The 22604-nt window shown below is 32.7% G+C and overlaps 1 protein-coding gene across 5 annotated transcripts in view; it reads right to left on the bottom strand.

Moving 5' to 3' along the window:
• The window catches only part of LOC106461083 (glucose transporter type 1-like), a 206183-nt gene that overhangs the window by 171015 nt on the left and 12564 nt on the right, over positions 1-22604 (bottom strand). The gene's annotated exons all lie outside the window — the stretch shown is intronic.

Consider the following 22604-nt stretch of genomic DNA (forward strand, 5'->3'; position numbering starts at 1 on the left):
TGTTACGAGTCTCCTCTATACTAAATGTGTTATAGATCAAAGGCTAGCTCTTTGTTAAGAATTAATACAAAGAAGAAAACATATTAACTGACATTAATTTCTTGACGACCTAATATTAACTGACAAGCTTATTCATAATAACAAAAACAGCTGCTGAAAAGCCAACACGTTTTTGGTGTCATCTCTTACATTGTGGACAATATTACTTATGATTGTTTGTACTCAGGTGCGTGTTGTCAATTTTCAGGTCTTCATTTTGTCCTCAAAAAAGGTATAGATCCTCCTTCTCCAGATTCCTCAAAACCCAAGATATACTTTATAATTCCTTACACAATATGTAATTTATAACTTGATGTTATTGTTCTTGGTGCCGTCCTTGCTGCTATGCTTTTTTTTTAGGCCTGGTTTTCATAGTTTACATAACTTGCTTAAAGTGATATTTCTTTTTAAGGTCAATAGCTGGAGCAGAACTATAAAGACGAATGCCAACTAAAAACACAATTCAAACACCTGACATTTCGAAAACCACCAGTTGTCTTTTCAAGAGTTTATACAAAACATCCTGAAATTTCAAACAGAATGAGTTAAAAGTATTATTACAATTAGGCTACAGATTATAACGGGAACATTGAGTGTTCGAAAAACAAAGCATTTGTACTAAACAAGGGCGGAAACACAAAGTCAGGACCAGAGCATAAAAAATAAAGTATAGAAAACTTGTTCCTCAGTTTGTGAAACTTTAAGATAATTATTCCACATCATTAATGAAAATGGAAACGGCATTATTATTACTAATGCTATTTTAAAGTCAATCATATATTTATTTTATTGATTGATATCTTGTAGTATCACTATAATTTGTCCTATGTATCATTAAGCTTATTTTCTAAACCAAAGCTCTATGTTTTGGTGGTGAACAATGATTTTCACCAACCGCATTCGTTAATTACCGAGTCTTCAACAGAAATAGTGAAATAATAATGTATCTTCTCAGAAACACGTAATCTCTTAGAAGCTAGAAAACATAAACAGCAGAATAATCATTGAAGAAATAGCATTGCTTCTAGCGACGAAAAAAAAGAGGATCTTAGCAACGTCTATATTCTCTTAGAATCACTTATAAACCTATGATTGTTTCGGTTTCCATGGTAAAGCATATTATATGTCTGATGAAATATTTCTGTATTAATTATCCTCTACAAACATTTGTTTTTCTTTCAAAAGACGATGGATAATTCATCATCACATTTTTGTCTTAGTCAGCCCATATTAACTTATAGGATTCTAACGTGAGGACAGCAACACTGATATAAAAACAACACGCTCTAAATTATTTCCATGCTGAAACTATAACACTGGAAGTCGCAAAGATCTTTAATGGTTCTATTAATTAAGTTAAGCCCGTATCGACATGTAGAACATTTTTCTCTGGGTTGTGTGGTTGTCATTGGTGGTAGTGACTTTTTTGTTACGATGAATGAACGAAGCTAAAGTACAATAGCTGGTCAGTTTATTGGAAGCTATGCCTAATAATGATTTGGACCACCTTTTGCCCAAAATGGTCCAAGATACGATGTGGCATAGAATCCACAAGGTGCAGAAATTGTCCTGAGGGATTTCTCTATACAATCATTAATAGAGCGAGTTTAGCAGAGGATAGTGGTGTCTTTCAACTTTATCTCAATTTACTCAAGAAATCCAGGGATAGTGGTGGCCATGGGAAATGCTTAAACTCTCCGTCATGTTCCTCAAATCATGCACGCACAATTTGGGCTGGGTGGACGGAAGCATTATCGTAGCTGGAAGTAACCGTCTCCATCAAAGTAGAAATGATACATCGCTGGTTGCCCTTGATCAGAATCATGCTGAGGTAAGCCACGGTATTATTTATACTTTCTAAAGAGAGGAAGTAGCCCAGGGTATGTCAGGAAAACACACCTCAAACCATGATTCCAATACCAGGGGCTTGAACAGTTGGAAACACACACGAGGGGCGAGCTATTTTGATTATTTTTACATTTTTTCTTCTCCCACTAATGCAAAAAAGGGTAAAACGTGATTCATTGGACTGTTGGACTGTATCACCTTTCACAAGTCTTTATTAGTCTTATCGGTATCCAAATCCAGTGCAGTGGTTTCTACAATGATCTTCTACTGCCATGGTCCATTTGTTGCAACATTCTTGGCAAGGTGCGACTGGTGATGTATGTGAATTGCCTTGCACTGAAGTCAGTTAGTGTAATGTTTGATGACGGTTGGCGTTTACAATCGTGTTTAACAGCCTTTCTCCTCTTTCTGTCATTACATATTTGCGGCCACAATCCAACCGCAACATAAATTCTATTCAACTCTTTCAATACTGATTAATTCATATAACTGCTATCTTGTAGCAGTATCCCAATGAAACTGTCTTGGCCACTGTAGCACCTGATAAAAATTCATGCGTTTTTTATGAACGCTACTATGCGTTTGCCATTCCCCGAGGGTGAGTTTAACCAGTTGCCTTTTCTCTAGTCTATCATTTCAAAATTAGAATAAGCTAGCTCACGTAGCCCTTGAATAACCTTACGTGAAAGTCAACAAACAATAACAACTTATTAGTATAGGATAATTCGTTTGGATAGTGTTAACGTGAAGTGTATTAAGAAGTAATTTTTCATTCGAGGAGTTTGGACCTTAATTAATTAGTATGGGATAATTCGTTTGATGGTATTAACGTGAAGTTTATTAGAAAGTAATTCTTCATTCGATAGTAATTCGTTTGGATAGTGTTAACGTGAAGTTTATTAGGAAGTAATTCTTCATTCGAGGAGTGTGGACCTTAATTAATTAGTATGGGAATATTCGTTTGGATAGTGTTAACGTGAAGTGTATTAGGAAGTAATTCTTCATTCGAGGTGTTTGGACCTTAATTAATTAGTAAGGGATAATTCGTGTGGATAGTGTTAACGTGAAGTGTATTGGGAAGTAATTCTTCATTCGAGGTGTTTGGACCTTAATTAATTAGTAAGGGAATATTCGTTTGGATAGTGTTAACGTGAAGTGTATTAGGAAGTAATTCTTCATTCGAGGTGTTTGGACCTTAATTAATTAGTATGGGAATATTCGTTTGGATAGTGTTAACGTGAAGTGTATTAGAAAGTAATTCTTCATTCGAGGAGTGTGGACCTTAATCAATTAGTATGGGAATATTCGTTTGGATAGTGTTAACGTGAAGTGTATTAGAAAGTAATTCTTCATTCGAGGAGTGTGGACCTTAATCAATTAGTATGGGATAATTCGTTTGGATAGTGTTAACGTGAAGTGTATTAGAAAGTAATTCTTCATTCGAGGAGTTTGAACCTTAATTAATTAGTATGGAATAAATCGTATGGACAGAGTTAAAGTGAAATCTATCGGGAAGTAATTCTTCATTCGAGGAGTGTGAACCTTAATTAATTAGTAAGGGATAATTCGTTTGGATAGTGTTAACGTGAAGTGTATTAGGAAGTAATTCTTCATTCGAGGTGTTTGGACCTTAATTAATTAGTAGGGATAATTCGTGTGGATAGTGTTAACGTGAAGTGTATTGGGAAGTAATTCTTCATTAGGTTAGCATTAATATTAATTCTATAATATTGGATAAGGTTTTTTTGTTAGTTTTAAAGTGAAGAAATTTACAAAATAATTCTTCATTAACTCATTAGTATGGAAAAATTCATTTGCCTAGTGTTAACGTGAAGACTGGTAGGAAGTAATCCTTCATTAGGTGTGTGTCAGCATGTCAGATAGTAATATATTACTTTACAATACCTTATCAGTATAGTAGTAACATAGCTTTATCACAAACAATTTGATGGTAATCTTTCACTAAGTTTGTGTTTGTATGTCAGATGTCTAGCGAGATGTTTAATGTCTACATTATGAGTCTAGTAGTAACGTAGCTTTATCACAAACAATTCGATGGTAATCTTTCATTAAGTTTGTGTTTGTATGTCAGATATCTAAATTATGAGTCTAGTAATAACGTAGCTTTATCACAAACGATTTGATATAAAGTTTCATTAGGTTAGTGCTAGTGTCTCAGATGTTAATATACAATAACTTATTAATTTAGAAGTAACTTGGCTTTATTACAAACTATTAAAGGGTAGTGTTTCATTAGGTTAGTATTTCGGATGTTAATATACAATACCTTATTAGTCTAGTAATAACGAGGCTTTATTATAAAACTATTTGATGGTATCGTTTCATTAGGCTGGCACTAACGTGACAGGCCTAAGTTTTAAGAGTGTAACACTAGCGTGAGGTATCTCCAATTATTTTCTGTAAAATCAAACGTTCGCATATCGCTGAAGACAAATATGTTTTCCTGTATGAATAACGTGATCTCAAAGTTTTTTTGATGTCATTTTCGTCATAATTTATGATTATTAAGCATTTTTTTCATTCAGTTTTGTTTTTGATACTCGAACCTACACAAGGCCTATTTGCGCTACACGTCCTTATTTTAGAATTGATAAACTAACGAAAGGCAGTTTCTCAAAGGTATCCATCACAAGGTCTTTGCTGTTATAATCTGTCACTTTTATAACACGCCAACAGCCCAAAGTTTGGGGAACGATTTTGTAGGAATGGGGCGCGATCTATGAACCCATAGATTCACAGTCCGGCATGCTTTCCACTAGGCCACGTTCGGACCTTTCTTTTAGATGGCCAGTTTTATATTAATGTTAAAACACTGAAAATGCTTAACACCCGTATCAGTTTGTAAAGCGATTCATGGCTTTAGTTATATCTGACTCACTATTTGTTATTTTCCAGCTCTGTGTGTAAAAAGAAAAAGAAGAGTCAAACGTATTATTCTGGCAGGAATATTCGTAAATGTTTTCCGTGCGCGTCGCTACGAATATACTAATATAGTTGATAAGTAGTAACATTATATTATAAATTAAATACTTATGCTTTTAAAAGTTAGTACAGAATACAATACGATATTTATAAATTTGCCTCAATTTATTAATTTCATTTTTATTAAATAAAATATACTTCTGATACGTTTTTGTTTATTGAATCTCACACAAAGCTACTTGAGCGTTATCAGCCCTAGCCGTCCCTAATTTTAAAGTTGCAGACTATAGGAAAAGCATCTGATCAACACCACCAACAGTCAACTCTTGGGCTACTTTGAACGGTAACGGGTCGCGAATCACGTAACCTCGAGTACATAGTTCAACACGCTAACCACTGCACCTATCAATTGATCAATTTTAGTGGAGTCAAAATAGGGACACTATTTCCAGTCAATTTTGTTTAAATTTTTTAGAGACCCTAGTTGTCGGCTTGAAAATATGATCTTTGCATTTTGATTCAACTTGTTTCTGTACTTTTTTTGATGATCCCTATTCCCCTTTTTGAATTAACAATTTTGAATTATTTTGTTTCTTTAGTTTTTTATGTCCATTTATAAGGAATGCAATATGTTTTTCAACAGTTTACTGTTGCATTATTGTTTTTTTTTTCATCCAACCATTATTTACTGAGCCAGGTGGTTTTGTGCCTGAGGTTTCGTGTAAACACGCGAAGTACAAAAATCAGTGAAATAAATCACCACTCACAAGAGTAGAGAAATCTTCTATGGTAATCTCTACTATTATAAAACTCACTGAAATCATCGCAGAAAACCACGTAGATACAAAGTACAACAGCTAGCTCTAGAAACAATAAAGAACAGTGAATTCGAGAAATGATGAATTCTCAGCGTGGCAGTTTCCAAGTAATGATTTTTTTTAATGGCGGAAAGTGAAGGAGTTAGAGAAATTCTTCAAGGCGAAAATATGAACGCGCTTGAATTAATTTTAAAACTACCCTATAACATGATAAATACAGCATTCATTACTATTGACCAGGTCTCAGTAAAATATTCGTAGCCGTTGTTTTCTTCTGTAGCGGTTTGTAAAACTATAATAAATAATAATAAGGCTGAAGACACTGTTATAAATATACACACTGTTTATTTTAATAGCCCCCAGTGGCATAGCGCCATTTCTGCCGACTTACAATGCTAGAAACCGGGTTTCGATATCCACTATCTGTGGTGAGAAGAGTACAGATAGCCTTTTGTGTAGCTTTATGCTTAACTAGAAACAAACTACCAATCAACCAACTTACTCTAATAAAACTAAGTGTTTCCACTAGTATAAAACGGACTATTTCAGAACAGTATAACGGTGCTTAAATGGCTTCTACATTTCTGCGATTCTGGAATGGCTTCGAATAGCTTATGTCGGTAATGAAAAACTTCGAAAAATTTAAAATGTGGAAATCTCGACTTTCAAGAATCTATTTTAAGATAGCCCTACAACCTTCGCAGGAGTTTGTTCAGTAGTTGGGCATAGATTTTGACGCAGTATACTTAGCAGTTTTTTCTGTAGGCTTCGGTGTTTGAATAACTTCTAAGAGAAACTTGGCCAGTAGCAATGAAAAAAGTGAAAAAATTTCCCCTTCTCTTTCAAGAATCAATATAAAAAATAGTCCTATGACCTGCGCAGGAGTTCTTTTAGTAGGTTTGCCCAGATTTGAATAAAACTTTCATAGACGTTTTCTATAGGCTTGTGAAACAAGAATAACACGAATAATATTATAAATAATATGAAGAACAAATGGATGAATTTGGAATTATGTCTAACAATCGGAAAATCAACTTTTTTTACTATTATAGATATTTTAGCAGCCTTATCCATTAAGATAGAAAGTCTACTTTTTAAGATGGTTTTTGCCCGTGTGTTATTAGAATTTTTGTGAAATTCCTGGGCGAACCCTATTATGAATCACCATTGTAGTTCATGATATATAGGAGTGCTAGAATAAAAGTTGTGTTTTGCTAAACCAATTCTAAGTATATAACCGAAATGACGCCAAGAACATTTCTATAATAATTACTCTCAGAGAGCCTATGTTTTAACAAGAAAATAAAAGTACATTTCTTCTTTTAAGTAATGTTTAAACATTATTATCGAAAATACATAAAACATAATTTACTGAAAATAAATCTGAATTAAATGAGCTCTGCGGTATAACTATAGCAATATGTAAAACAAAAGGTCATTACCTACGTCTATATTATTCTTTATACATGTAGTTTGGATTTGTGCACCAAACATATAGTACTCACAGATGAAAGATTGAATCAAAGATATAAATGTCCTCCCTGTATATTATAATGGTTATTGAACGAATAATAAAACAAATAAATGTATTTCTCTTTGTTTTAAAGTAGTTCTGATTAGGAATACGTTTTCAACTATATCACCATGATTTTTTCTGGTATACATATATATGTGCTAGGCACAAATTTTAAACGTTTATTGCTAAGGGGGCTAAATCCCCCCAAGAATTGCCCGCAAAATGTTTTCTCACTTCTTCAAATTAAGGTTTGGTTTATTCATTTTCCACTTACAACTGAATAGATAGGATCGAAAGGAAGAAGATTGAACAACCAGAAAACAAATTGTAACCAACAAATATAACCAGCTAGCGTCTGAGATCCTTCTAAAAAATAATTGAGAAAATATAACTTTGTAAAGTATTTCTGTCTAAAGTATAGAACAAAACATCGCTACACTATAAAGTGTGGGCTATTTATAGTATACATTAAATGGCGCCATGCACCGTCCCTGCATCACTCTCACGTGCACAGCGCAAGATTGCAACATGCGCCAGCAAATCACTGATATTAGCTCGTGCCGAATGTATTCTTACACAGTTCTCTAAGTGTAGCTACCGGTTTTCAATCTCAAAGTTTATATACAAATCTCAGGTGCTTCTCGAAATAGTAAAACTTGAGTTTCCATAGCCTAAGTGCTTCACGCAACTCAATAGACTACACAATATATACAGATGTATGCATAACACTCGGCTGCTTTCATATTTTACTACTATTTTACTCTATGCATAATTATAAGAGGGAATAAAACAGGTCATATAACAGTCAGATAAACGATAGACAGATCGTGAGAAACCAACACATGTACAACGACTGAGAGAGAAATAAAACTTTAAGACTACTCTACTAATATTAGTCAAAGTAAGTCTGCAATAATGGTTGTTCATTTTATTGATGAAAAAGATTGTGGCCGAAACAACAAATTACAAGAAACTAAATATTAAACAATAATACATTTGTACTTGTCACAAGACATTAGTATTAGGCCTATTACATTTTTAAACACTACATTCTTAATCTAGTTCCTTAGGAATTTTCAATATAATAATAATACTAATGTATTAATAATGTATAATAATAATATTCCAAACACAGTATATTTGCCATATCCGCATCTTCAGAAGATATCATCTACGCTCACACATTTTCCTTCTGCAATAAGGGTTTTATTAGGGATAGAGTTGAATATGAAGCAAAAAACTAAAATATTTTCCATAAAACCAAACAACCTATATATTTTTATTTATTTTTACGCATTATTTTATGAATTTTAAGTAATAGCCACATTCCCCATACTTCTGTTTCAAACTATGTACAAAAATGTTTAAATCAAGAAAGCTTAGGTTTAACTTTGATAAATTTTTTTGAGTTGGATTTGTTTTCTTTAGATATAACTATTTTAAACCACCTATGATATTGAGGAAAACTTTAAATCTCGTTTATGACCGTGTTTATTGTTAAACACAAGGCTACATAATGGGGTATTTGTGTTGTGTCCATTGTAGGGATTGAATCCTGAATTTTAGGGTTAAAAATCATCAAACCCACCGCTGAGCCACGGGGGGTATGTCTATATACTAAACTAAAAGTAATTTAAATTACTATTATTTTAGATATTAAAGTTTCATTTTTTACTACCAAATGTAAAATGTAATGTACCAAAGTTTTAATAATTTAATAAAATATAAATGTATAAATGTTTTAATTGTTAATTTTGCTAAATCCAAAACTAACTTGTGGCTATTCCGTTCAAAATATACTAATATCAGGAAGACACTTGTGGTTGAAAATTTATTCAGCTTTGACATCATATCGTCAAATCTTTAAAAATACATCGAAGTCTGTAGTTTTAGCTATAATTGCTTTGTAGTTTCAAAAACAACCTTTTAAGAATTTAGGTCGGGTAGTTGGATTGGTGAACTAAATGAGAAACTGCTCTCATATACGTTTATTACCTTTTGAAAATTGTATATCAGTGTCATACATATTTCACAAAGCAATCAAACCACTTTCCGCGACACAAAATTCGTTATTTATCTGTTTTGTTTTTCGCTTGTGGCAAACCAAGTGAAAAAAACAAAAACAATCAAGGCTTAATGTTATAGTATTTCTTTTTTAAAACAGAAAACCATATATATATACAGAATTTTGTATCTGTAACAAATAAAATTAATCCCAAGTTTTAATGAATTTGGAGGTCTGAAGCTTGCTTATCTATGACGTCACTAGTAGTGAAATTATTATTATTTTTATCTTTTCGGTTTTTATATTTGTTTATTTGTTCGGATTTTCGAACATGTTACTTCATTAAATTTAAGCTGAAAAAATATTTTTTTTATTTCTAAAAAAATCATTTTTCATTTCCTGTCATTCGTACACATTTTCAATTCGGTCGAAGCAGTAGTTCGAATATTTCAAAAGCTGACTGTTCAGTAGATTTCACGATCCAAGGTCCGGCAGTGAAGCCTACTCGTTATTTATATTCGTACTATATTTTGTAACTATACTTACAGAGCGTTGTAAAAATATTCGGAGATGTTCCAGTTTTACAGTCGTATAAGTAAATCGAATTTTATTATATAGTTGACTGGACTAGATCTAAATTTGAAAGTGAATGGACATTTGATTATCGTTGGTAAATTTTCATGTGTGTGTGTGTGTGTAGATATATGTGTGAGTATGTTCATACCGCATCATATGTATTGCACACAATCTATATGTACATATATCGTCTGATTTAAGTACCCGATATTGTGCCTACTATAATAAGTGAAAGAGATAAGCGTAAGAAGATGACGTATTCAGGAAAGAATGCTATCCATGTGATTTCTGGTAACTGGGCTCCAACTTCGTTATAATCAGTTGTATAATAACACACGCACACAGCATTCTAACATCGTCGAAATAAATTACTAGCGCTACTGTCAAACCATTTTGTACCTCAGAATAAATGGGTATATTCTACTAATATGAAATTGTTACTCAAGTGCACTTTACGGGAAGAGCCCCCTAGCTTGGAATAGTTTCGATTATAATTTAGTTGTATATGTTTATAATTTTTATGGCTTATCTTAGCTTCTAAATCTTGTTTCAGTCTACGCATATCAACTGAAAATATCGAAAATGACAATTTAATGAACATATTTAAACTGAAATAGATTATACTACACCATAATGTCCGCTTACTTTCAAAAGCTATAAAACTTTTTTTATTTGTTTACTGTTTTTTTTTATTTTAAAACCAGTTTGCTAGTTGACTTTAAATTTCCCATCAGGGTGGCCGAATTCGCACTAATTTGCACAATATCAGAAAGTGAATTTCCTAACCTCATCCAAACTTCCACACAAATTACTATTCGGGCCGCACATGTTGTGCAATAAAATATCTGGTTTCTCAGCTCTATAAACCCGGTTTCTCCGCGGCTTTCGCGAGTTGTATCGATAGAGGTGACCGAGGAAGGCTCAAAGACGTTTTCTTATTGCTGCAATACCCGTCCTAACACGAATACTTAAACTATTCTGTGCAAGACGAACACAGTCTGGTCAACCCCCAAAATCCGCATTTTTGTGGCCTAACACCAGTGAGAGATCATTTCTCTTGGCAGTGAAGTGTTTTTTTTTTTGGTTAAAAGATTGGGCCCTTTATCAAGGTACATTTTTTGGTTCTAACTTGAATACCGGAAACTGTGAAACCCTTTGTATTAAACCCAATCCCCCTAATTCTGTCTCAACGACTCTAAGAATCGGCATAAAAATTAAAAAAATAGTTGATGTTTTTTTGTTCAACGTTATTTTGATAAATAAAATACATAAAGCAAAATTCAAATAATCTTGACAACTATTTATGGTTAAATTGTTCATAAATAAAACAAATTACGCATGTATGGTATGTTTGTTATAAGGTAGTAATGATATTGGTATTCAGAGCACATCTACCTCTGGACATAAAGCTAAGTTTTCTCTACTTTATGTTTCCGGCTTGCTAGCTTCACTGTACTTATTTATTTTTGACATGCAGAGCCCAAAATATTAATTATTCAAGAACATTTCTTCATACGAGACAAATTTTGTCAGGAATAAAAGCATCGAACAGATTAAACTTGAATTTTTCAACAAAAAATTCTGTTAGTGTGTGTTGTTTCATAAAATTGTGTTAAAGGTACGTAGTTCGGTACTTTTTCAGTTATGTTTCAATAATATGGAAAACGAATAACGTTTCTATCGTAAGTATTGTACAAATGAACATACTGATGACTTGCCTTCCACTGTGTGATGGCTTACCCGTATACAGTGTATAAGGATGATAGCTACACTTACCTGTCTCTGGACATCAATTCCATATACTGATTGAACAGACCGAAACGTTTATCTCAAGTCACTTTACAGAATCTTTATCAGCAATCAGATAATTATGTAATGAGTTATGTGTACAGTTTCTATAACTCTTCATAAATCTTACAGCAATACTTTGAGAAAAATAGATCCAATCCAAGTGAACGCCATTCTTACTTATTCATCAGATAGCATGGCAGCTTGAGTTACTTGCTAAAATAATAATTAACGAATTTTTTTCTAAGATATCATAACTCCAAATTCTAACGTAAAGAAACAGAAACCTTTTATTGTATAGCAACTTTCATACTTGTTGCAATTATTTCAAACTTATAACAAATATGTAACATTTTAAAGATCCTTAGAAATATTTATTGTTCTAATATTGAGCATTATACATATAACACATTTAAACATACAGAAAGTATTAAAATTAAACTATTAACCCTCAAACGATCGACCTATTTTTACACTGTGATGTCCATATGTCATCTCACTGAGTAATTTTATGTTTTTGCCTGTTACAATACTCGGTTTCAAGATCTTTAATATTAAAAAATTGGGTTGAATAACTCACTTTTTATGTAAAAATACGGATAGGATCCCAGCAGTAAGTAGTGGGATTAATTGGTTATTGGTGTTACTTTAGGTGACTTTTTAGGTGACTCGTATGTTATTAAGTACCCTGTAACCAACAAAGTCATGATCTCACAAGCATCTTGGTGCATAAACAGATAATAGCTTTAAAAACTATTTTTAAAAAGCCAAAGGGATCAATGTATGGACCGCATTGGTTATTTTAGGGCTAATTTAGTGATTAAAATTACAAATTTTCCCGACTTAGAAGACCAGAATTATTAGGTGTATTTATTTCTTAGGAAGCAAACTGCAACGTTTGGAGTATATACTCTTCAAAATTAACAATACAATTTGCAGTTCGATCCATGCGGCGGAGACACAACAGATAGCCTACTGTGCAGCTTTACGCTAAAGCAAACAAACAAACAAACCTTCCATGATAATAGTACTTTCTCCTTCAACGTTGAAAATAAGACATTGAAATAAGAAAAGTGTACTGGACAGTATAAATAACAGGTTTCATTGTCTTAACGGAGCCAAATATATAAGAATGTAGTTGTCAGGGCGCTATTGACGTCAGCACACTCAGCATGTCATAACATATAAGGCAGTGGCAGCGTAAAATGAGAAGCACGATTATGAACAGCAGTTACAAAAGCTCTCTATTCAACCAGTGAAGATAGCTGCTGTAGGTATTCATACAGATATATAATTAGTTAGCAGCATATGAAAAGACACGAAACCTGTCAAGAGTCGATGACTAAATAACACCAACGTCGGAAAAAAAGCAGCATTATAAATTAAGAAGTCTAAATCGAACCCTTGCTATGTAATCAAACGTAATTCTTAGGAAGATGTAGTTTTTAATTAACAAAAAAGTACCCCATCTAACACTTTGTTGGTGAAAATACGTATTTATTAGTATTATTTCACATTGTTTTGGCTGCTTTGAAAATAAAATGCTCTAGAAAACGAAATACATTCTGAAAAAACAACTCGTAATTCCCTCAAAGTTCAAGGAAACTTTCAATAAAGAAATATTTTATTACGTTTTCTAGTAGCATGAGATTCCCTGAAAAGTCTTTATAATCATTTAGACGGAAAGTTGTACTTGATCAATTCAAAATAGGAAAAAAAGGTAATTTGTTGATACTTCCCCTATTTCTGCTAAAAGATAAGGATACTATAAAGCTTGTTCAGTCTCTGAATGTATTTTTTCCACCTTGTACAGTAACATAATTTAAGAACTATATTCAAGCTATATTATAGTCAGTTTCTAAACATTATCAGAGTCTTTAACAGTGAGAGAAAACATAAGAAACACTTACATGAAAAAAGTCATTCCACACTAAAATGATACGAGACAAACACTGGCTGTTGCTTATAAAAGGTTTATACAAACTGAAGGTTTTTGTTTTGTTTTTGTGGTTGCTAGTTTTTATTAATTCAACGCCACATTTGGCTATATGTTGTGTCCACCGTGGGGAATCGAGCCCCGGAGTTTGTGTTGTATGCCTGTAAACTTACCGCTGACCCTCAGGGAGATCAAACTGTAGGTAAATCCTGTTAAGGTAAGTAACTTTCATTTCTTATACCCTCAATACTTGCATTGGAAGTTTAGTGTTAACTACTTGTGTATGTTTATTCAACGCAGTATTTTTCGTATTCGTTAGTTTTGGTTTTGATATTATCGTACATATATATGTTTCTAAATAAGATGAAGTCTTATCTACTTTTTCGCGATTTTCACACACAGATATATTTAGACACTTAGAATAAATCAAAAATAAAATATATTAGACAGCATACCATAAAATCACTTCTTTCTTTACATTGCAAGTGTCGTTCTAGCAAAGAAAACACATTTACAGGGGCTACCTACTTCCGTCTACAGTGGAGAATCAGACTTGAGCTATGGACAACTGTACTAAAATACGCCTTAAAATTTGTATATGATGTTTTATCCACATTGTCTGGAGGATATTTCTATGAAACTTGGGAGATTATTTGATTTTAATGTTTTCATACATGCATATATAACATATTACTTTGACTGACAGCTAATATGTATAGTAGTATATGTCAGATTATTATAACTTATTACGTTTACTGACAGCTAATATGTATAGCAGTATACGCCAGATTATTCGAAGAGAATTTTCTTTGGAGTTGGTCGGAAACGTATGTACGCATCTGTTAAACAACACATATTTTTGTTTATTTCAGCTTCAAAAATGCTAACCTCTGGTCATTCTAAATAAATAAATAAATAAAAACTTTTTTAATTAAAGATTTTTTCCTGTCAGTTAAACAACACAACAAGCGTTTATCAGTTTGTTTTTTGAGATTTCAATACGTTTAATTAAAATTACAGAAGGCTAAATTATTTTTTCACTCGTATAGAAGCTGATATATACTTCCTATTTTTTTGGTGCAGTGTGTGAAATTCTTTTCATACTTTTTATTCCTGTTTCGTTTGAATGTCATACTACTGACGATAAAATGCGACTATTCCGAATCATACAAGTCGCACGTATACATTTTATTCTCTTTATCATTTATTCTTTCCCCTTTCTCAAAATAAATAACGTTTAAAATACATTATGATATATTGTAAACATCAAAAGACACCTATAAGCTGATCAGAGGTGTTGCAAAACTACGTTTACTGAGAGTCAGAGCAAAACTTTAAAAAGAAAACTGGAATATTTCCCCAACACTTCAAATGTTTGCTCAATTAAATAGACGAGATACGTGATGGCAGAATACCATTTGTTTGTGACCTCCTGTCCAAAACAAAAAACGAGTAGCTTTTATATACTCTTTGTGTGCTTACTTAGTAAATTTTTATCATGCAAATATGGTATTGTGTTAAACTCATGTCACAATCTGGTTTAAATAATTCAGGGGTATTGTGTTAACCTCATGTCATAATCTGGTTTAAATAATTCAGGGTAATGTGTTAAACTCATGTCACAATCTGATTTAAATTATTCAGGGTGTTGTGTTAAACTCATGTCACAATCTGGTTTAAATAATTCAGAGTATTGTGTTAAACTCATGTCACAATCTGGTTTACATAATTCAGGGTACTGTGTTTAACTCACGTCATAATCTGGTTTAAATAATTCAGGGTGATGTGTTAAACTCACGTCATAATGTGGTTTAAATAATTCAGGGTATTGTGTTAAACTCATGCCACAATCTGGTTTAAATAATTCATGGTATTGTGTTAAACTCATGTCATAATCTGGTTTGAATAATTCAGGGGTATTGTGTTAACCTCACGTCATAATCTGATTTAAATAATTCAGGGTATTGTGTTAAACTCATCTCATAATCTGGTTTAAATAATTCAGGGGTATTGTGTTAACCTCATCTCATAATCTGGTTTAAATAATTCAGAACAAAAAGCATAGCCCTATCTGTTTGAAAATATATTAAGATAACAACCAGAATGCATGTATAACATTTTGTTTATCTATGCATGTGTATAAGTCTCTCTAATCATCTCTTGTTAAATCGAAGCATCATCGAAGCATCAAAAGATATCTTTTTAATCATTTTTGTAAATGAAGGTGAAAGAACCACCCACAGAGACAAAATTCAGTATTTTAAGTTCGTTAATTCAGAGCCCGGTCTACTGCTACCGTTCTTCACGCACGTTCCTTCATGCTGGTAGCTTAAGAGATCTAGAAGCCCAACAGCTAGTCATTCAGATATCGACCGTAATGACAGAACCATATACACGAAATCGACAATCCCTTAGCAATATTACACCCTCATTAGACTAGGCCTAAACAATGGTGCTCGCAAGATATTTACAGGCGTTTGTAAGGCGAGGAAGCGGTACATACAGTACAACAACAGGTTTATTAATTGAATGACTAATGCGTTACGTATCATACAAATACTGCATTAGGACAAAATTACAGGATTAATACCTTGATTATCAGGTTAATACAAAGTATACATATAAGGAGACATCAATAGTTTATATACCAGGCACAATTAAAATGTCCATAAAATGACAGTTTCTACTGTAAGAAACCAAGTTCTTTCATCAACAAAATGAAATGTTTATTTAAATTGAGCATTAAATTATCCTGTGTCAGAAAATAAAATTAAGCAGCAACAGAACAAAAGGAAAAAGTGGTAGACGCTCTACTCAAATCTACAAAAATTTTCAATTACATAGAGGGACAACTTAATTTGCATTTATATTAAAATAGTAATAATTTGACTGGCAGATGAATGAAAACAGAAGAAAAACATATAACACATTAAAGTGTCTTGTCTGCGTGCATGACTTGGAATGGATCCCAATTTTGAGGTAAATGCTTGTGTAAATGACACAGATTCATTTATCACAATATACAGCCCGAGCGATCAAGCTATTTGAATACGTATTTATGTATCTACTTCTGTGATTGAGCAGAAAGGAACCTCAGTGCCTTCTGGGGAGTCCACTCCTGATAACCCCCTTTCTCTGGGCCGTAGAGTGCATTACGTCATATTTTCTACAGAGAGGAAGAGAACCAGTGAAATGTGAATCCACTCCTGATGAGCCCTTTTCAGAGATGTAGTGTGGATTTCGTCATCTTTGCTATAGAGAAGCAGAACGCTAGAGCCAAACAGGACATCTACTTCTAATACGCCCTTTCAGAGATGTAGTGTGGATTATGTCATCTTTTCTATGGAGAGGTAGAGCGCTAGTGTCGAGCAGAGCATCTAATTTTCATGATCCCCTTTCTATGAGATTTAATGTGGACTGAGCCGTCTTTCTTTTGCTGTTTAATTGCTCTATGTCACTGCAATAACCTAAATATTGCTTCAGCCAAGACTTTGTCTGTTATAACCCAACCAAACTAATAATGTGTTGTGTTAAGCGAAAGGACTTGTTAGTGGCAGCAAATAACAAATAGAGTGTAATTGAAATGCTATTATATATACTCTATTTACTAGAAGCCCGCATTGGGCTATTAAATAAGGATGTAACTTAAATTACTGTCCGTCTTACTTCAATGTAATGTTGCGCATATATTACCTCTAAATGTGGTGCTTCGTCAGTTAAAACGTTCTAACACTAATATTTATCCTACACCATATCAAAATCTTCATTTTCGGCCCTCTACTTTTAGTTCTATACCATCAGGTCTTATTCGTCTCAGTAATGGATGTATTAATGGTGATGGTTACTCCAGCTTTGATGTGGTACAATTTTTTTAGAGCAAGACATATGTGTGATAACAGTTTCTACAAGGAATGTGAGTTTCATATTGCCCACTATCAGGTGCCTAATATGTTTGCAGGTATGTTGACATGTTTCTTTTTCGTCACCCCTAGTTTCCTCCATGTAACGCCTTAGGGTTTATAGCGCTATGGACGCAGTGCAGATAGTCAGTCCGTTTTGTAGCTCTACGTTTAGCAGAAACAAACTACCGCTTCTCTTATCAAATATTGGCCAAATAATAATAATAATTAAAAATATAAGAAATTGATATTCAAATAATAATAACAAAAATATAAAAATGTGATATTCAAATAATAATAACAAAAATATAAAAATGTGATGTTTAAACAGGGTTACCACTTGATTTTATCAATATTACTTTTTCTTCAGAAGAAACATATCTCACTTAAAGGAGAGCAGTGTTTTATAGAAATTAGATATACGAATAACAAAAGTGATATTTCAAAACGTCATGTGATACGTCATGATGTAAGAACTTAGAACAGTGACAATCATATAGTAACATTTTACATATACACACTATATATATATATATATATATATATATATTATCTATTATAATAATACTCCGTTTTTTAAAATGAGTGCGCATCTTACTATCTAAATGCACATGCCCGCGCATTTCAACGGATGTGCTCCGCCCACCACGGGTATCGAAACCCGGTTTCTAACAGTATAAGTCCGCAGACATACCACTGTGCCACTGGGAGGCGTATATTTTAGTGGACAACATATTGAAAGCTCATAAAAGTTTTCTAAAAGGTGTAACGTTAGGTCGTATGATAACATTATAAGTTTGTATATTGACAGTAATAAGTACGGTAAAGTTTAACCCTAACTAAACTGAAGCAAAAAACGTACATAAGCTACACTGTTAATTTATCTCTTTATCGAATATAGGCTGTACTTAATAAAGGTTTAACTAATGTTTGGCCTAAGACAAGTGGACTTATAGATTTTTGTGTCCGCGGTTAGAATTCTTTTTTATCATTCTTGAAATCCTGTTATTAAAAAACTACTATTGCAATAATGATACTAATTTGACCGCAAATGTTTTTTCGGGTATCTACTAGTATATAATTAAAACCTCGAGATACAAGTATTCAGGTGAAAGCTAACTTCCTCAGTAATAGTAATACATTATACTGTTCACCGTTTCCACGCATAATGTTCAATACGAAGGTATAACACAGCTTAAATTGAGTTAAATGAACAAACTTAGGACATGTTGAAAGAAGGTTAGGCATCTGATCAATCGCCTCTGTGATTTTTCAATGAAATATTGAAATATGAGTCAACGTGTATTTTAACATTATTTGTTTCAGAAGTTCGTGCATAGCTACACAGAGACTATCTGCACTTGCCGTCCCTAGTTTTGAACTAAAAGACTAGATGGAAGGAAGCTAGTCAACAACACCAACTGCTAACTCTTGGGCTGATGTTATTGAATTTCACTGTCATTCTCACAACGCATCCACAGCTCCAAAGTGCAGAGAGGAATTTTACGGAATCAGGAACCCTCGGATCTACAATCCGGCACGTTAACCGCCAAGTTTGTTCCCTTTTTAAATAAAGAGAAAACTTCGTATATTTATAGATATCTACAATCATAATGCTACAGGGACACCTACAGACCCGTATTTGACCTCGTATCGCTGGATGCTATTACGAATTAATCATGCATGAGCTAATTAGAAATAGCACTGGGTCCATGCTTACGGAATCTATGATCCCATAACGTTGGCCAATAGCAACACATATACAATCATTAACTCAAGGCCTCTCGCTTTACCTCATCTGGCTTGCATGTTGAATGGATAGGAATGATATTATACTTTAAATATTAACGAGTAAATCACTTTATTTCCCAGTATTGCAATACTGGAGCAATGAATATAAAAAAGCAACATTTTTCACCTGCAGTGGTTTGCTGCGTGGTAAATATACTTATATGTGGCACGATAGACTAACATCTAATCTGACGTAATAAATCTGCATTATGCTGTCTTCCAAAGCAAAGGTTGTAAATGTGTACAAAACACGATACTTCTTCTGGTGGAAAATAGGCGGGGAAGTAATCTAAATATTTCATATAATTAAAATATTTTTGTTGTCTTTTGTTTAACCGTTCTTTGATGGCTCAGAAATAAACTTAATAGTTTATAATGCTAAAATTCTTGGTTTCCATCCCTATGACGGCTACAGCACAGATAACCCGTTGTGTGATTTTCGGCTTAGCAACAAACAGTCTCTCCGATTTTTAGATATTATGTGAATAATAATAAAAACTAGAACACTTTATTTTCATAGTCTTATTTATATAATATGAAAAACAGGTTTTACTTCAGAGTATTTATTTTTGTATCATCTGAAGTAAGGTCAGTTTACAAACAAATCGATTATCTCATGAGTAAACTTTCTAATCATTAACAAAAAACAAACATACATAAAATAACTAGTTAATTCAAAGCTGTAAGAAGAAATATATCAGTGTTACTTATATCCCCCCAGTGGCTCAGTGGTAAGCCCGTATGTTTATAACACTAAAAACCGGGTTTCGATATCTGTGGTGGGCACAACAAACAAAATTTATATTCACTCTGAAACTTGCAATACAGATGAATTCTACAGACAATGTTGAATTAGTATTTTATGTGTCTGGGAATTTAACAGCAGGTTCAAGATTTTTATATTAGAGTTATAATATTTTATCTTTTGCAGAAATGCTTAATTTGTCTTAAAATCTATTTTTAACTGTCTAAGAACTTATTTAATCTAACAGTATTTAATTTGTCTTAAGGTATTTTAGGGTTGGGGGCTCCATATAACACGTTATCATATTTTTTCACATATATCTGAGTTTTATCTAACTTCAGGCCTACCAGAGTTTAATGTGTGGTTGAAGTGTAGAAAATGATCGCATTGTAAATGTTTGGAAAGCCTAAGTTTAAACTCTATTTTCACAACACACTTCCTGCTTCTTCCTTTTTTTAATAATATTTAATACGAAAATCTTAAAAAGAATAGAAATATTAGATTATAAGTTAACATATGCCTACTTTTTTTCCGTTATCGTGACAAAAATTCAATGACACATGCAAAAAATAAAAATACCAGTTTAATATGTCATCTTCTAATAAATAATAAAGTGGCCTCTCATACTAACGAAGTGCTTTTCTCTTCTGTATGTATATATACGTATGGCAATTGTGCTGTGCAAAGAAAATATAAACACTTCTATAAGCCTAAGATTGACGTATATGGGGATAACAGCATGTTGAAACTATCACAATACGTTGTAAATTCTCACTACCTGGATGTCACCTGTTTATTTTCTTTATTGTTACATGAATCCTTCTATTTTGCGGAACATCATCACAGTGTAGTCTATCTGCGTATATGCACATACAAATAATTAGTTCAGGGTTCAAATCATGCCAACGTTACTTGTAAATTATTTTATTTTATTTAACCTCAGTTTAACCTGTTTCTTTTAATACTGTACTTTTCTGCCCTTCGCATGGACAAAAGCTAAATCGAATCTAACTATCCATCTCTCTGCAACGTTTCTCGGTCCACACCATACTCAAGCTAGTCTACTCAGAATGGTTAAATGATCATACTTTCTACACTTATGACACTTTTCATCACTTATGCTTCCAGCAAGAGTATTCTTGTCTTATCCATTTTTAAACTATCTCAATAATGTTAGTTAGAAAATTCCGTGCCACTTGTCCATTAGTTTTACACAGTCGCACTTAATATATCAGGGTGTAGAAGCAGAGAATCCTGATGTTCATATAAACACTCTTTAGTAAATGATATAAGAATGTAAAATTCTCTAATATTGTTATTTATCTTATGGCATGATAACTGACGTTCATAGTTCTACTAGTAATGTTCCTCCTATAACCACACACACAAGCATATTTAGGTTAGTGGATGTTATCCAATCAGCCCAGCCTATTATTAAAACTTCAGAAATATAATTATCAAGCTTAATTTACCAACTTTTGAGGTGTTTAATCTTTACTTGATAATAGATAAATAATAAATCTACTTTGCAGAGACTTATGAGTTTACAGATACAGAAAACCATTTCAGTCTAATCATTACCTTGATCTCTTTCATTTGTGAACCGTGGAATAGTAATAACATAGTGGTCTGCTGTATATCATTAATGGCTGATTATGATAAGATGCTAATAAAGTATATCACTTAGATGCATAAAATGAATAAAACTGAGTTCAAAATTTAAATTATACTTAGCAATTTCGACTCTGATATACAAGATCAGCAGTGGGGAAAAGTAATCATAGAAATGAATATTATTTTTAGTCGAGGCAATTTTTCTTTTTTTCTTGTAATAAATGTTATTATAATAATCCATCATAAGTATTACGTAGCTAGGCTATGTGAACGTATATTACGTTTGATAATGTACAATAAAATTAAACCTTGTTTCTTACTGTTTTGAGCAGAAATTAATACTTCTAGAAATATCAGGTTTATCTAAAATTATCCTCAAAAATCTGATAAAACTGAATACTATTCTACGTTTGAATAGGGTACAGCGTTAACAAGCCAGTAATAGTGATGTTAAAGTTAGCCCTGTGATTATATATAGTATGTTCACAATAGCAATAATTATTAAACCATACACGTAATTAGTTCAGATTTTCAGAGTTTCTAACGCAGTACAACAAAAGTCTAACCGGTTATTTCGTATGTATAAACAGTACAATTTGACGTTAAATAAGAGTCTGCAATGAATGTTCCAAATAATTTATAAGCCAGATCATTAGCTCGTGGTCAGAGATAATATTTGATGGATGGGAAATTCTGAAAACTTTTTAAGACTTTGTTTTAGTAGAAACTCAGACTTGCTATAAGTTTCTATTCGAAGAAAGATTACTTTAACGGAATATTATTTTGAAGTCTGATTCTAACAAATACTTCTACAACATTGAAGTCACATATATTTGCACTTTTCTGTCAACAATACCTTTTCCCCTATGTATGATAGTTACTAGAAAACGGGTTACATCCTTTTGTAATAATATATACCTCTACGATTCTATTCACGTTTACATTAATCTGCGTACTATGTACAAAATATAGAAATATATACTTTTTTTTCTTATCTAATATTTTTCGCACTATTCAAATGCGTACTTAATATCCTGTGTCTGAGTTATTATGAGTGTTGAAGACGACACAAGGTGTCCGACTGAT

This window comes from Limulus polyphemus, unplaced genomic scaffold (assembly GCF_000517525.1).
Source record: "Limulus polyphemus unplaced genomic scaffold, Limulus_polyphemus-2.1.2 Scaffold894, whole genome shotgun sequence".
Lineage (NCBI taxonomy): Eukaryota > Metazoa > Arthropoda > Merostomata > Xiphosura > Limulidae > Limulus > Limulus polyphemus.